The sequence below is a fragment of the Nicotiana attenuata genome, chromosome 9 (assembly GCF_001879085.1).
Source record: "Nicotiana attenuata strain UT chromosome 9, NIATTr2, whole genome shotgun sequence".
In the NCBI taxonomy this organism is placed as follows: domain Eukaryota; kingdom Viridiplantae; phylum Streptophyta; class Magnoliopsida; order Solanales; family Solanaceae; genus Nicotiana; species Nicotiana attenuata.
Genome location: NC_031997.1, coordinates 22,601,279 through 22,618,034, shown reverse-complemented (window position 1 = coordinate 22,618,034; position 16,756 = coordinate 22,601,279).

The following is a 16,756-nucleotide window of genomic DNA, read 5'->3' as shown; positions in this document are numbered from 1 at the left end:
CATATTTATGCCAAAATATGGCTAAAATAATTTTTTACATATTTTTACAAATTCATTTAGTATTTTTAAAGCTAAATTGCACACAATTGTAATATTAGCTATTTTTAAGGTTTAATTCTGTCTTATATTCATAAAATTGAGTCTGGTATTTTTAAATTGTTAATTATGTGTTATAAAGTATTTTAGTATTTTCAATTTATTCTCAGAAGCCATTTACTATTTTTTATAAATTAAAAGGAGAAAAAGTGGCTATTTAAATTTTAGCCTAAATTGGCTTTCAATTTAACCCCAAATCAAACCCCAGCCCATTTCTAATTTAACCTGACCCCTAAACCCTTTAAAACCAACCCAAACCCAGATTCCCCACCTACCCTTTTAATCTAGGCCGTTGATCATCCAGATCAACGACCACCATCGCCCTTTACCTTAATTAATCCCAAACGACCCCAAAACCCTACAATTTGTTACAATCAGCCGCCTTAGAATCCCCTTCCTCTCAAACTCTCTCTGCAACACCGCCTAAACCCTAGCTGCCGCCACCCATATCTACCCTAATTTCCTTCAATCCCCACCTAATCCATGGACTCCCATGGTGATTGGAGGCGTGTACTCGTCTCCTATGTCTACTGGTTACCTAGTTTCATGGTTCCATGGATAGATCTCAAAGGGATCTGGTCCAATCCCTGCTCAACTTCTATCTCTAGTCTTTTTTCGGCCACCCATGACCGCTCAAGTCGAATCCATGGCTTTTCCGGCTAGATCGGTAACTTTTCAAAGTCTTTCTCACTTTCTCGTGGTTCTTTGAAACCCTAGCTTTAAGAGCTTTTCAATTTTCTTTCAGATCTGACTTAGATCTGTGCACGTTATGAACTTCTCGATGTTTTCCAAAAGGTTTTTCGATTTCCTTTCAAAGTGACTCTTCACTTTCAAATTAGGGTTTCTTAAAACTCTTCTTAAAGACCTCTTCTCCGATTTTCAATGTTGTTTTACTATGTTTAAACGATGTGTTTATGTTTTTCTCCTATCTGGTTCATCGTGTTGAAGCCCTAGGTACTTTTGGGATTTAACCGAGTTCTGAAGCTGTCTTTTGTTTGTTTGTATGAATGTTTGTTTTGATTGAGTCCTTTGTGTTTGAATCATTTTCTTGCTTGACTTACCTGGTTCTGAGTTCTTACCATTTTTAACTCGACTATGGCATAAACCTTAATTTCTTAAAAGGGTTTTTCTCACTTATTACTATGAGTTCTTTATTTGTTTCTGACTTTCTTTACCTGTTAAGACTGATTTCTGCACTTTGGCTCTACGTATGATCCATGACTACTTGACCTTATTGCCTACTGTGCTTCGAGTAGGTTTCTTTACTACTGAATCCTAACTTACTACTGCTATTGCTGTATGTTTAATTTGCTCCTCGTTGACAATATGACCCTGCATGTCTAGTATGCATGTCCATCCCTTGCTATTTATATGTTGAAAAGCAGAGTCATGATTCTTTCTTGATTGATCTTGATTTCCTGAATGTTACGACTGATTGCAAAGGGTTCCCTTATAAACCCTAATTTATACTCATTTTGTTTAAATTTATTGATTCCCTTCCTTTCATTACTGTGATATTTTTACCTTGAATCCTTTCCCCAAAATTAAGCATATTTTGTACTTAGACTTAAATATTTACCTTATACTTTTACTACCCCCTTATATGGCAAGAATCAATCTGTCCCAAACTGATTTCTTTCCTTTATTTGACCCCGTTAGTATCCGTTCAAGCTGTGATTCCCTGATTAAAAGGAAGTACTTGTGTTAATTGATTCTGGTTGTGGTTATTTCCATGTTTGAGTTGAAACTTTACTTGTTACCTTATTCTTCGCTCGTTTTCAAAACTATAAATACCCTACCCTCTCTTCTTTCAAACACACGAACAATTGAGTTCAGAACACACACTTACACACTCAAAACTCTTTCCTTCTCTATTATTACTTGTGCTACTGCTTTGTCTAGTCGGCTGAAAGCCAAAGCTAGACTGTGGAATCCAGCTTATTTTACCTTTCTGCACCTTGCTTTCTCTACTGGTATGTCCTAGTTAATTTTTCAAGCCTCAACAACAATATGCTTCTTTAATTGTTTCAGTTTTCCTCATTCTTGTTTACTGCTGATTGTGGTTCTGCAATCAAGTTACGTTACTAGCATGCTGTAATATCCCCTCTCCCTCTAGATTAATGCACTCCCTTATGTTTGTCACTTACTATGAACTTGCTATCCTAAGTCCCTATTCCCTCAATGTGATTATGCTCTTTCTGACTAGCCTGTGATCATGCCAGTATCAGCCATTGCTGTGCAGGTCCAACTAGTCCTAAGACCCTTAATGGGGTTATGTGTTCACAGTCAGATTTATGTGTGTGCCAAACCCCTTGACCCCTTTGTATGACTGTGATTCTGTGTATGATCCCATCTTGGGAATTAGTGCCAATCACCTCTGTCACTAATTGCTTTTAAAATGGACTGTTAGTACAGCTTCTTTAAATAAATCTCTTTCAACATGTGTTCTGCACTTTCACTATACTCTTAGAATCTAGGTTCTGCCCCTCTTGTGTGAGCCTTGCCTTGGGACCCTTGAGCTCCCTCTGAACTTGTACACATAAGAGTTGGCCCTTCCACAGTGCACTCATTCTGTTTGGTTATGCAAATCTGGGTATGAGCAGTGCCCGGGACCCCTTGAGGTCCTTAGGGAACTTTGACACACCCAGATATGAGAAAGGCTTTGGAATAACGTTGGCATTGAAGTGATTAATTACATAAGAGAGGAAGTCAAGATCAGGCTTCCTTTGGTTGTAATTTCTTATTCTGCACTTCTTTTGTAATTCAATCATTTGGTCTGTAATAATTTGTAAACATTATGGGTTGGCTAGTGCAAAGGGATGGGGAATATGCATATTTTAGCTATTAAAAGGGTAGAAAGCATGTTACTAGGTTTACATTCCTACTTGCGCAATAGAATCCATGCTTAGGACTCATTTCATGCATTAGAGATCCAGTTCCTTAGGATTTACACTTATCATTTTTCAACATGTCCATTTCACTATCATACCACTTAGCAATTCCTGCGTTAAATGTAACTGGTATTTCTGCAATCATGTTCCTACTGCCATGTACACTTAGAGAACCTGTTTAGGCTAAACAACATTAGCGAATATATCATCTCTTCATGCCCTAGTATCTGTAATATTTTTGCATATAGAAATCCTGTTTAGGATTCAGCATATATACATCATTCTGCACCTCTTTTAATTTAGATACCATGTCTTTAGGATCTCACTTATATTCGCTTAAGCACACTTAGGCTAATTACGAATGCATGAAAAGGAATAAAACAATTTCATTTAGTCTTTACAACTAATTGGCCATAATTTCTACGTGCTGAACACCTAGAACAGCATGTTTAAGTAATAAAAATAGTCTCCAACTGTCAATAATCCTGAATAACTACTGAATCATGTTCACGCCTAGGCAAGCCTTAGGTAATTACTTAATTAAAACTGGAACTGCCTTTGTTTAATTATTAACTGCTACAACCAGCAGACAGGCCTGATTCAAACTTCTTTTCTGAGTTATATAATGAATCTGGTTCTGACTCAAACACCCTGCTTTAGGATTTAAAATTCAGACCTTAACTGTGCTTAAGTCATGCTGCTTATATACATTATTTGCGGAGATATACATGAGCCTTTTAATTGTTTATATGTTTCCCCTCTAAATGCAGTTCTACTTGTTTTGTATGTCGCCTTAGCATTTTACCTTTAAAACTAATAATCGGGTTAGAACCTCCTTCTTATAGGAATAGTAGTCCTAAATTCCTCTGGGACTGATAGGAATGGGATGGGTAACAGTATGCAATAGAGGTCGAGACCAATCCTCACTTTAATACCTTCACGGGGCGGGAAGGGTAGATATGGATATGATAACCGGTGCGCTAATACCACGTGTAGCCCCTCTTTTGAGGAGTGCTTACCGGGTATTGCATTGATGTGATCCATATTACAAACAAACTTAGGACCCCTTTTTCATTCACAAGCATGCTTAGATTATAACTCTTTTCAAAACCTTGCTTTTATGGTTTTTCAAACACTTGTGTATTTAAATTTAAAATCCCCTATTATTTGAGCCTTATTTGTTTGCTTGCTAATTGCACAAATTCACAAAAAACTATCTGGCCGGGAACCACACTAGTGGATCCTGATGGGTGCCCAACCCCTTCCCCTTGGGATAATTTCAACCCCTTACCCTATCTCCGGTTATCAATTATAGTTGTAGTTTAACCCTATAGGTGCCCTAATGTACCTTAAAATCGTTAGGTGGCGACTCTTCAAAAAGGAAATGAGTCTTTACACCCCATGAATGTCGAAACCCGTACTCCTCCCCGATGGAAGGGGAAGAGAAAAAAAGGGGGGCGCAACAACATGGCAACTCTGCTGGGGATTTTTAGGCTTTTACCATTTCAGATTGTTCTTGTGAATTGGTACCTCTCCCTATGTGCAATTATTTGCTTAATTCCTTTAAGCATTTAATTTCTTCTTTAAAAGCAAAACTGACATATCTCCTTTGTTTTCTTTCCTTTATTGCTTTAAATTATGAAACTGTTGTATTTATCGCTTTCTTAACATGTAAATATATGTAAACATGCTTTTAATTATTGCATAATCATGCTAAACATCATACTCCACTCGTGCCAAACAAATACTATAGCAACGCTTATAATGAGTGGTTGGGCTCTTCCTATATCATTACCCCTAAATTCGGAAAGGCATATTTGCGGTAAAACTAGTCGATCAGCGGTGCAATCGACAGTTCCGAGACTTCCCCCTGGAGTTGTCCGCTCAAGGGTACCAGTCTAAAACCCCATAGAAGCCTTACTCTGTTTAAATTGTACATGCATCATGGTCAAACCTAGCCGGGTCAGTTATGTTGTCCACATAATGATCCTTTAAGATAGCCTTGTCCAAAAGTCCACTGGGTTTCCCTAAACCCAAACGGACATCATCACATTCTGTGCATTAATTTGGAGAACTAAATGCCGATATGCTAATCATAAATGTATAAATAGTCGAGTCTGGTGGGGGTAAGGTCTAACCCTTTTGTTTTGCAGAGAATGAGGCACGAGGTCCCCAGCTTCGGAATGGTTAACATACCCACACTTTTGCTAGACTGGTGGAGGAATCTTCTATCGGATGATCAGATCAATGAATGGAAAGAAAGGGCCATCAAGGCTAGCGAAAAGCTAGATTATCTGGAATACAGCCTGTTAGAATTGGAAGGAAAAGTGAGGAAAAGAGTCAACGACTGCCAGAACGCTGAGGGAAACGAAGAAAGACATCTGGCAAAGGCATTCTTACTAATGAGCCTACGTGAGCTGGAGGATTTGATCAACAAGAACATTCAACCTGAGGAAGGTCCTTCTGCGACCAAATAGGCTAGATTTATTTTCGCTTTTTTCTTAAGATGTAATAAGGCCAAGTGCCAATAGTAACTCATTTTTATCGTTATTTCAGTACCGTTTTGGGATTCGTCTGTTCTTACATTATGAAATGAAGCATTTATTGGCATTAAAAGTTCTCCAAATCAATTTGTCGCTAGGCCTACCTCGGGCACAAAGAGGCTCCCAAATTAGGACACGCTTTACATTCGTGCACTATGTGTTTAAATATTGCAATACTTTTTATGATCATCACTAACTTGGTCACCTTTTTGTTTTATTTTTGTTTTGTTATTCCCCTCCCCAAAGGTTAGTTCGTGTACTCTGGCAACATCATCTTACTCCACGAGATCCAGGGGCCCTCCACCCACTCCTCCTCTTAGTCCTATTAAAAACAAGAACAAAGGCAAGATGGAAGATTTGAACAACATCAGAAAAGAGAACGCAACAGCAGAGGCCAGTGATGGCCATGGTATTCTAGTTCCCAATGAAAATGTGTCACAACTTTAACAGAAATTGTTGAAGTTTCAGGAAAAGCTCAATCAGGTTCGGAATCTGGCCAACCTATCATTCTCCCTCAGCACCCCGGACGCCAACTTCCCCAATGTTCAAAACCCCAAACCTCTTCAAAATATCCCAAAACAACAAAATCATCCCTTTGCTCTGCCAAAGAACCAATGCAACACTTGCCATACCCCAAACAACGCTCCACTACTCATCCCAGAACCTCAAAACTCTACAAATGACCATTTCCACGCCCATACGCCAGACCATTCCGACAATCGAGGGAAGAAGGAAACTAGGCGGAGAAACTTACCACCACATCGAATGGGTCAATGCTGTCGACAAAGACAAATGGTGGGATAACAAAATCGAGAGTATACTGAATTTGAGTGGGTACCAGCCTGGCAAGGGACTCAACAAGAACCTCCAAGGAATCGCTAAGCCCATAAAACACAAGAAACATGGCACTACCTTCGGTTTGGGATATGATTACACCTGGGAGGAATTCAACAATTGGTCCCCACCACGGTGCGGTCCTTACTACCCACTGGGGCAGCCAATACCGCGTCTGGAGCAGACTTTCCAACAGGCCGACATTGTTTATGAGTCAGATGAAGAAGAGGCACTGGCAGCGGTGAAGAACTTGTTCCTAGAGGACAATGACATGGAGTGTTGTGTTATTCTCAAGGAGGAGGGGGAGAAAGGCCCTTCCATACAGGCTGTGAGCAGAGGGGCACGCCTCAATAACTGGACCATCAGGACAACCAGAGCCCGACGAGCCTCAGGGTAGCAAGGTAAAACAAGCATTATCCATTGTTTTTACTAAATGATTTTCTTTTCGCATTTTTCAATTTCCGCAATAAGATCTTCAATGTTCAAAAGAATTATTCAATTTATCAAAAGCATGTTTGATTTTTCTTATGAATTAATATTTATTTCTATCTTTTTCATCCTTACTTTACTTATACAGCATTACTATTACTTATCTTGATGAACCAATGACTATGACATGCAATAAGACAACGCAACAAACGGATATTGATTCAGAGGAAGATGACATACCTGACAAGATTGTCAAAGAAATTGAGGACTTTGAGAACAGACCTAAGTCCAACCTGGACGAGACCAAAATTGTTAACCTGGGAGATTCAGAAAACAGCATCCACCTGTCGTCATCAGAGAAGAAAGAATACACAGAATTTCTAAAAGAGTATGAGGCATATTCGCCTGGTCGTATGATGACATGACTGGTCTAAGTACGTCTATTGTAGCTCACAAACTGCCAACCAATCCAATGTGTCCGCCGATAAAGCAAAAGCTCAGGAAGTTCAAGCCCGATATGAGCTTGATAATCAAGGAAGCATCCAAGATACTAGAGGAAATTCATGCTGGGACCTGCGGTCCACATATGAACGGTTTTGTTTTAGCAAAGAAGATACTCCGGGCTGGCTACTTTTGGATGACTATGTAGACAGACTGCACCCAGTATGTCCGGAAATGCCACCGCTGTCAGATACATGCAAATATGATAAAGGTACCTCCGATCGAGCTCCACACAACAAGCTCACCATGGCCATTCGCCGCCTGGGGAATGGACGTTATTGGACCAATCGAGCCTGCCGCTTCCAACGGACACAGGTTTATCCTGGTAGCCATTAGACTATTTCACCAAATGGGACGAAGCAGCATCTTACAAAGCGGTAACTAAGAAAGTCGTGGTAGACTTTGTCCGCGACCGCATTGTTTGTCGATTCGGGGTTCCAGAGTCAATCATTACTCATAACGACTCCAACCTCAACAGCCACTTGATGAAAGCTATGTGTGAAACTTTCAAGATCAGACACAAGAATTCCACAGCCTACAAGCCTCAAATGAATGGAGTTGTAGAAGCCGCCAACAATAATATCAAGAAGATATTGAGGAAAATGATAGAAAAGCATAAACAGTGGCACGAGAAGTTATCATTTGCTCTATTGGGATATTGCACCACAGTCCGCACATCAACCGGAGCAACCCCCTATATGCTGGTTTATGGTACAGAGGTTGTCATTCCCGCTGAGGTAGAAATTCCTTCCCTAAGGATCATACAAGAAGCTGAGCTCGACGACGCAGAATGGGTAAAAAGTCGTTATAAGCAACTAGCCCTTATAGACGGAAAGAGAATGAACGCAGTTTTCCATGGTCAACTCTATCAGAACAGAATGTCTAGAGCCTTCAACAAAAGAGTCAAGCCAAGACAATTCACACCGGCGCAGCTGGTGTTAAAGAAAATTTTTCCGCATCAAGATAAAGCCAAAGGGAAGTTCTCTCCCAACTGGTAGGGCCCATACATGGTTCACCGGGTTTTGACGGGAGGATCCTTCATACTTACAGAAATGGACGGAGAAGTCTGGCCAAAGCCGATCAATTCAGACGCAGTCAAGCGTTACTATGTGTAATCCTTATGCTTTCCTTATGTGATGTAAATTGAACTATGCCTGACCTGATTCCTATTTAAGAGAGGATACGTAGGCAGCCCTATGGGTTCGGTCGTAATTCAATAAAATTTTCATTTTCCCCCGGAATTGGAAACTGGGGCAGAATTTTGAGGAGGACCCTCAAAATTCCGAAGCAATTTCAGCCGATTGCCACACGAGCAACAGTCAGAAGTGTCAACCCATCAAACTGGGGCAGAATTTTGAGGAGGACCCTCAAAATTCCGTAGCAAGAGAGGTTGCAATGTCTCGAACCACGTCACAGTCGTCGGTTCATCTAAAAGCTGGTTTAATTATACATTTTATGTCATACTTTTACAAAATCATGCATGTTTATTATTGAAACTGCTTTGTTTAGCAACGCTACCCCAATGATACAGACAGTATCACCAGATCAAAGATGAGCAAGTCAAGCAAAGCCAGCGGGGATACGAACTGACCTTCCCCCTTACAAAACTCACAATTTTCCTTTGGATGCAGGCACTAGGATTGCTAAATCATCAAACATACTATACACCCATGAGACAAAGATTATTCAGGAATACAACTCTCAGAACCGTTGCACTTACCAACAATTGCTATCCGCACACCAGTGATGTCCCGTATGTCACAATGCTCCCAATAATCGCAATATGCTATCAGCTAAGAAAACTCTACTGTCATTTGTTATCTTATTTCTTGCATAAGGCTACTATTCTGCCTTCCGAGGTTAAACTCTACCTCCATCTACATCTGCATTGCATAAGGCTACCATTCTGCCTTCCAACTTGCATAAGGCTACTATTCTGCCTTCCGAGGTTAAGCTCTACCTCCATCTGCATCTGCATTGCATAAGGCTACCATTCTGCCTTCCAACTTGCATAAGGCTACTATTCTGCCTTCGAGACTAAACGCTGTCTCCATATGCATTCGCACGGCTGAAAGATCGCCACATATTACATCTACATGGCTGAAAGATCACCACATACTACATCTGCACGGCTGAATGATCGCCACATACTGCATCTGCACGGCTGAAAGATCGCCTCACACTGCATTACACGGCTGAAAGAAAGCCACATTGCTACATCGCACGGCTGAAAGATCGCCACATTGCTACATCACACGGCTGAAAGATCACCACATTGCACGGCTGAAAGATCGCCACATTGCTACATCGCACTGCTGAAAGATCGCCACATTGCACGGATGAAAGATCGCCATATTGCTACATCACATGGCTGAAAGATCGCCACATTGCACGGGTGAAAGATCGCCACATTGCACGGATTGCCATATTGCACGGCTAAAAGATCGCCACATTGCACGGCTAAAAGATCGCCACATTGCACGGCTAAAATATTGCCACATACTACATTGCACGGCTGAGAGATCGCCACATGCTACTGCATCCTTCATGGGCTGAAATATCGCCAACTCATCCAAAGGCGTCATCGTTCGGAGGCACCATCTTCATAGCCCGAGAACACCATGTCATGGCCCGAGGATTTTCTCTCAATCTTTTGCATATCATCGTTCAAAGGCATCATGGTTCGGAGGCACCATCCTCATAGCCCGAGAACATCATTTCACTGTCCTGCGTAATCNNNNTATATACATCATTCTGCACCTCTTTTCATTTAGATACCATGTCTTTAGGATCTCACTTATATTCGCTTAAGCACAATTAGGCTAATTACGAATGCATGAAAAGGAATAAAACAATTTCATTTAGTCTTTACAACTAATTGGCCAAAATTTCTATGTGCTGAACACCTAGAACAGCATGTTTAGGTAATAACAATAGTCTCCAACTGTCAGTAATCCTGAATAACTACTGAATCTTGTTCACGCCTAGGCAAGCCTTAGGTAATTACTTAAATAAAACTGGAACTGCCTCTATTTAATTATCAACTGCTACAACCAGCAGACAGGCCTGATTCGGACTTCTTTTCTGAGTTATATAATGAATCTGGTTCTGACTCAAACACCCTGCTTTAGGATTTAAAATTCAGACCTTAATTGTGTTTAAGTCATGCTGCTTATATGCATTATTTGCGGAGGTATACATGAGCCTTTTAATTGTTTGTATGTTTCCCCTCTAAATGCAGTTCTACTTGTTTTGTATGTCGCCTTAGCATTTTACCTTTAAACCTAAGGGTCGGCTTAGAACCTCCTTCTTATAGGAATAGTAGTCCTAAATTCCTTCGGGACTGATAGGAATGGGACGGGTAACAGCATGCAATAGAGGCCGAGACCAATCCTCGCTTTAATACCTTCACGGAGCGGGAAGGGTAGATATGGATATGATGACCGGTGCGCTAATACCACGTGTAGCCCCTCTTTTGAGGAGTGATTATCGGGTATTGCATTGATGTGATCCATATTACAAACAAACTTAGGACCCCTTTTTCATTCACAAGCATGCTTAGATTATAACTCTTTTCTAAACCTTGCTTTTATGGTTTTTCAAACACTTTGTGTATTTAAATTTAAATCCCCTATTATTTGAGCCTTATTTGTTTACTTGCTAATTGCACAAATTCACAAAAAACTATCTGGCCAGGAACCACACTAGTGGATCCTGAGGGGTGCCTAACACCTTCCCCTTGGGATAATTTCAAGCCCTTACCCTATCTCTGGTTATCAAATGTAGTTGTAGTTGAACCCTATAGGTGCTCTAACGCCCCTTAAAAATCGTTAGGTGGAGACTCTTCAAAATACCCAATTCCCAAAAGGAAATGAGTCTTTATGAATGTCGAAACCCGTACTCCTCCCCGATGGAAGGGGAAGAGGAAAAAAGAGGGGCGCGACAAGTATAATACCAAAATTTAAAATGCTCACAATTGGTTATGGAATAAACTTTCAACATCTTATATATACAACCAACATTTTCATACACATTGGACCTAGTCTGCAAGCCTCCAAGAGTACCATAATATACATCTTGGTCGGAACAGTGCCCCCTCCATTCCCAAAATGATAGAGACATGTACTCCAATACCTATCGACTTTTGTTCAGCTACTCTAAAGAAGTGGAGTGCAACAACCAACAACTGAACCGAGCACCCTATTGAGAAGAGATATCTCCTGGTCTATCTGTAGCTGTGGGCATAAACACAATACCCAGAAAAAGGGGGAGTCAGTAAGAAAGATGTACTGAGTCTGTAAAACTAATAATGTATGTAAACCAAAAGAATGACATAAGAGGTATGAGCACTCAATTTCTACCTGAACACTGAAGACAAGCCACCGGGGGCATGCACTGCAGTAACCATGAATCATGAATTTATGCAAGTTTTGTAAAATTCAAGCCACTCATTGGGGCTATGCATTAAATATTTAATATAACATAATATCATTTAGTCACTCTTTGGGAAATAACGCCTCGCGTCATACTGGGACTCGGAAAGGACTCGGTAAAGTCTTATGTCTTCATCAGATTGTACCCAGCCTTAGGAGGCCTCAGTTGTACCGGCCTCAATAGGGCTCGGCTTACCCGACCTTAGGAGGACTCATTAATATATATATATATATATATATATATATATATATATATATATATATATATATATATATATATATATATATATATATATATGCAATGCAAAATTAATTTCAAGAGATATCAAGAATTAAACGCCGAATGAATCACATTTTTCCGACCTCAAAATACCATCTAGAAATATCTCAAACATGAAAGAAAATGCCACAGGTAAAGAACGTACAAGAATATGAACAACGTCATCAAGAAAGGCTTAGAACAGCTCAGTCCTACAGCATAAGGATCGTGTAGAAAGAAACACTTACATCAAGTCATGCCAAGAAAGAAGGCTATCTTACCTACCTTTTTGAAAGACTAACTACGCTTCTTGAGTTCTTACACCTCTATGGTGGTTATCATCCCTTTCAAGGAATCTCCAAAACCACTATGAAGAGAAGACAGGGATACAGTGATGATCACGAGATCCTTTACGTTAAATTCTACTAGGTTCGCCTTTGATTAAGCCTTGAATCGTTTAAGAGTTCTTAAAGGGAACTTGAGAGCATTTTTGGGAAAAACTAAAGCTAGTAATATTGTGTAGAATGTAAGAGAAGAAAGTCGTACTGCATTTTATATCAAATCTAGAAACTCCACCGCCATATTCGTTAAATAGGTCAACCTGTACCAGACACTGTGTCCGGTGGGGCAGCTGGCGCAATCTGGTGAAATGTAATAACCTTTTTGTCCCACTAGCATGTCGACAGCCGATTAGATGCGCTAGAAGTCAAACTTATCATCTTTCAACTTTATGGGTGGATAAGGAATGCGGGTTGTAACATTCAGAGTTGGCCCAGGCCGTGTACTACTTTAGAGATCCGAAGTTTCCTTGGGTTGGCTGGGTACTATTGGCGTTTTATGGAAGGGTCCCCCATTGAGGTGGTCTGACAAGTGTGAGGAGAGCTTTTACAAGCTCAAGACTATCTTGACTACAACTCCAGTTCTGCTTTTGCCTTCGGGATCATGCTCTTATACAGTCTATCATGATGCTTCACGTATTGGCATTGGGTGTGTGTTGATGCAAGAAGGGAGAGTGATTGCTTATGCTTTGCGTCAGTTCATGGCCCATGAGAAGAACTACCGGTGCACGATTGGAGTTAGTAGCCGTTGTTCACGCGCTCAACATTTGGTGGCATTATCTATATGGTGTATCTTGCGAGGTGTTAACGGATCATAGGAGTCTCCAAAATTTATTCAAGAAAAATGATCTGAACTTGAGGCAACGGAGGTGGTTAGAGATAATAAAGGACTATGATATAACCATTCTTTATCATCCGGTAAAGGCCATGTGGCAGCCGACACTTTGAGTAGGAAGGTTAGAACATGTGTAGTCTTGTTTTCATTACAACTAGGGAGAGAAAGTTAGCTTTGAATGTTCACGCTTTGGCCAACAAGTTCGTGAGGTTGGATATTTCGGAGCCTAGTAGGGTTCTTGCTCATGTTGTATCACACTCGTCCGTATTTGAGCGCATCAAGGCGCATCAATATGATTATCCGTAATTGCTTGTCCTAAAGGACATGGTGTAGCACGGTGATGCTAAGGAGGTTACTATTGGTGATGATGGGTTATTGAGGCTTCAGGGCCAGATTTGTATGCCTAATGTAGATGGATTGCAAGAGTTGATTCTTGAGGAGGCCTATAGTTAGCGGTATTCCATTTATCCGGGTGCCGCGAAGATGTACCATGATTTAGGGAAGCACTATTGGTGGCGAAGGATGAAGAAGGATATTGTTAAGTATGTTTCTCGGTGTTTGAACTGTCAGCAGGTGAAGCACGAGCATCAGAGACCGGGTGGTTTCGTTCAGAGTCTAGATATTTCGGAGTGGAAGTGGGAGCATATCGCCATGGATTTTGTAGTTGTACTCCTACGGACCTCAAGGAGATTTGATGTGGTGTGGGTCATTATGGATAGACTGACCAAGTCTACACGCTTCACTCTAGTCATGAATACCTGCTCTTCAAAGTAGCTGGCTCGAATTTATCTTCGTGAGATTGTTCGTCTTTTTGGTGTGCCCGTATCTATTATCTCAGATTGAGGCACGAAATTACATTGCATTTTTGGAGAACAGTGCAGCATAAGTTAGGTACACAACTCGAGCTGAGAACAACATTTCATCCCTAGATGGACGGGCAGTTCGAGCGCACAATTCAGATCTTGGAGGACATGATACGAGCATGTGTCATTGATTTTGGGGGTCAGTGGGATCAATCTTTTCCGTTAGCAGAGTTTTCCTATAACAAGAACTATCAGTTGAGTATCCATATGGCTCCGTGCGAGGCCTTATATAGGAGGCAATGTCGTTCTCTAGTAGGTTGGTTGGAGCCTAGGGAGGCTAGGTTGTTAAGCACTGATTTGGTTCGCGATGCTTTAGAGAAGGTGAAGTATATTCAGGAGCACCTTCGTACAGAACAATCCAGAAAGAAGATTTATGATGACAGGAAGGCTTGTGATGTGGCATATATGGTGGGTGAGAAGGTTCTACTCAGAGTTTCACCCATCAAGGGTGTGATGAGGTTCGAGAAGAAGCACAAGATGAGACCACAGTATATTGGTCCTTTTGAGGTACTAGAGAGACTTGGAGAGGTGGCCTATAGACTTGTCTCGCCACCTAGTTTATCGGGATTTCACCCAGTGTTTCATGTTTTCATGCTTCGGAAGTATTATGGGGATCCGTCACATGTATTAGACTTTAGCACGGTGCAGTTGGACGATGATTTGACTTATGATGTGGGACTGGTGACCATCTTGGACCGGCAGGTTCAAAAGTTGAGGTAAAAAAATATAACATCGATGAAGGTTCATTAGAAAGGTCAGCCGGTCGAGGAGGCTACTTGTAAGACCGAGCAAGAGATGCGGAGCAGATATCCTTACCTTTTTTAGACCCCAGGTATGATTCTAGACTCGTTCAAGGACGAACGTTTTTAAGAGGGGGAGAATGTAACGACCCAGCCGCTCGTTTTGAGTATTTTAGCCCCGTTTCCCCTATTTGATGGTTTGCATATGTGTATCTGTCGTTATGTGACTTACAGGGGTGGTTGGTTTGGCTTCAGGGAAGTTTTGTACTGAATTGGAATACTTAGTCTTAAGGTTGGATGCTTAAGTTGTAAGAGTTGATCTGAGTTTGACTTTTGTGTAGACGACCCCCAGAATGGTATTTTGATGGTTCCAATAGATTTTTATGGTGATTTTGGACTTAGGCATTTATCCGGATTTTGATTTGGAGTTTCGTAAGTTGATTTGGTTCTATTTGGCGAAAATTGGAAAGTTGAAGGCTTAGAAAGTTCATAGATTAGACCAGGAGTTGACTTTGATGATATCAGATTCGGATTGTGGTTACAGGAGTTAGAATAGGTCTGTTATGTCATTTAGGACTTGTATACAAAATTTGAGGTCATTCCGAGTTGATATGGTTCGGCCTGAGTTTTGGGAAGTTGGAAGTTCATTAGTCCCTCGGGCTTGAATTGAGGTGTGATTTGTGGTTTTGATATTGTTTCATGTGATTTGAGGCCTCGAGTAGGCTCATGTTGTATTTTAAGACTTGTTGGTATGATTATATGGGGTCCCCGGGGCCTCGGGTGTATTTTGGATAGATTTCAGATCTTGTTGGATTGTGTTGGCATTTTTGTTATGTTCTAGGTTCTGGTGTTTTCGCATCTGAAAAAATATGGTCGCAAATGCGAAGCCGCATATGCGAACTTGGATGTGCAAATGCGGGATTGGGCCTGGCAAGGGGAAGGCCGCAAATGCGGAGGTTTTCCACAAAGGCAGATGCGCTTCTGCGATGGTTGGTCCACAGAATCACACACGCAGGTGCCAAGGTGGACCTCAGATGCGGTTGGTCGGCTTTTTAGGTAAATGCGCAGATGCATCATTTTCACCATAAAGCAGAGCCGCAGATGTGGCTATTGGTCCGCAAATGCGGAATCGCTGGGCAAGATATATCATACGAGGTTTTTGATTATTTCTCGTTATTTTGGGGGACTTTACAATTGAAAGGGTAAGTGTACTTTTCTTGATTTTTATGTTAGATATTTATTACCCATGGACTATTACACCTAATTTATGTGAATTAAAGGTGGAATTTAGGGGGTTTTTACTATGATTTTGGAGAGTGAAAATTGATGATTTGAGGTTCAATTTGAGGTTGGATTTGGATGAAGCACACACATCTAGACTCGTATTGGAATAGGTGTTCAGAATTTGTGAGTTTTGATGAATTTCGGGGTACGGGCCCGGGATTAACTTTTGGGTTGACTTTGCATAATTGATTCAAGATCATAGCTTTATCGTTTGATGTTATTTCCTATGGCTTTTATTGATGATATTAAGTCGTTTTGACTATATTCGAGTCGCTCGGAGGTCGATTCACGTGGGAAGGGCTTTTTGAAGTATTATTTCATGCATTTTGAGGTAAGTAACATGTATAAACTTGGTTTGAAGGTAATTTTCTCCATTGGCTATGGTATTTGAGATATGTTGGGGGTGACGTATGTGCTAGGTGATGGGCATATGTGCGTGCATCAAGGTTATTCATGGATCGGGCAGACCCTAGCTTGATATATGCCTTGATTGTTCTCATGTCTCGTTATATCCGTATTTTCTCTACTTGTATGATTACTTGAGCTATGATTCATATTAGAAATTATGTCTAGGCTAGTACTTATTTGTTTGAGACAAGATAGGGCTAATTTGTTTTTTTGAGCTAATTGTAGACATACTCCCAGTTATGATGTTATAACCGTGTTTGATATCTCTATCTCAGTGCATTCCTATTATGATTTCTCACATG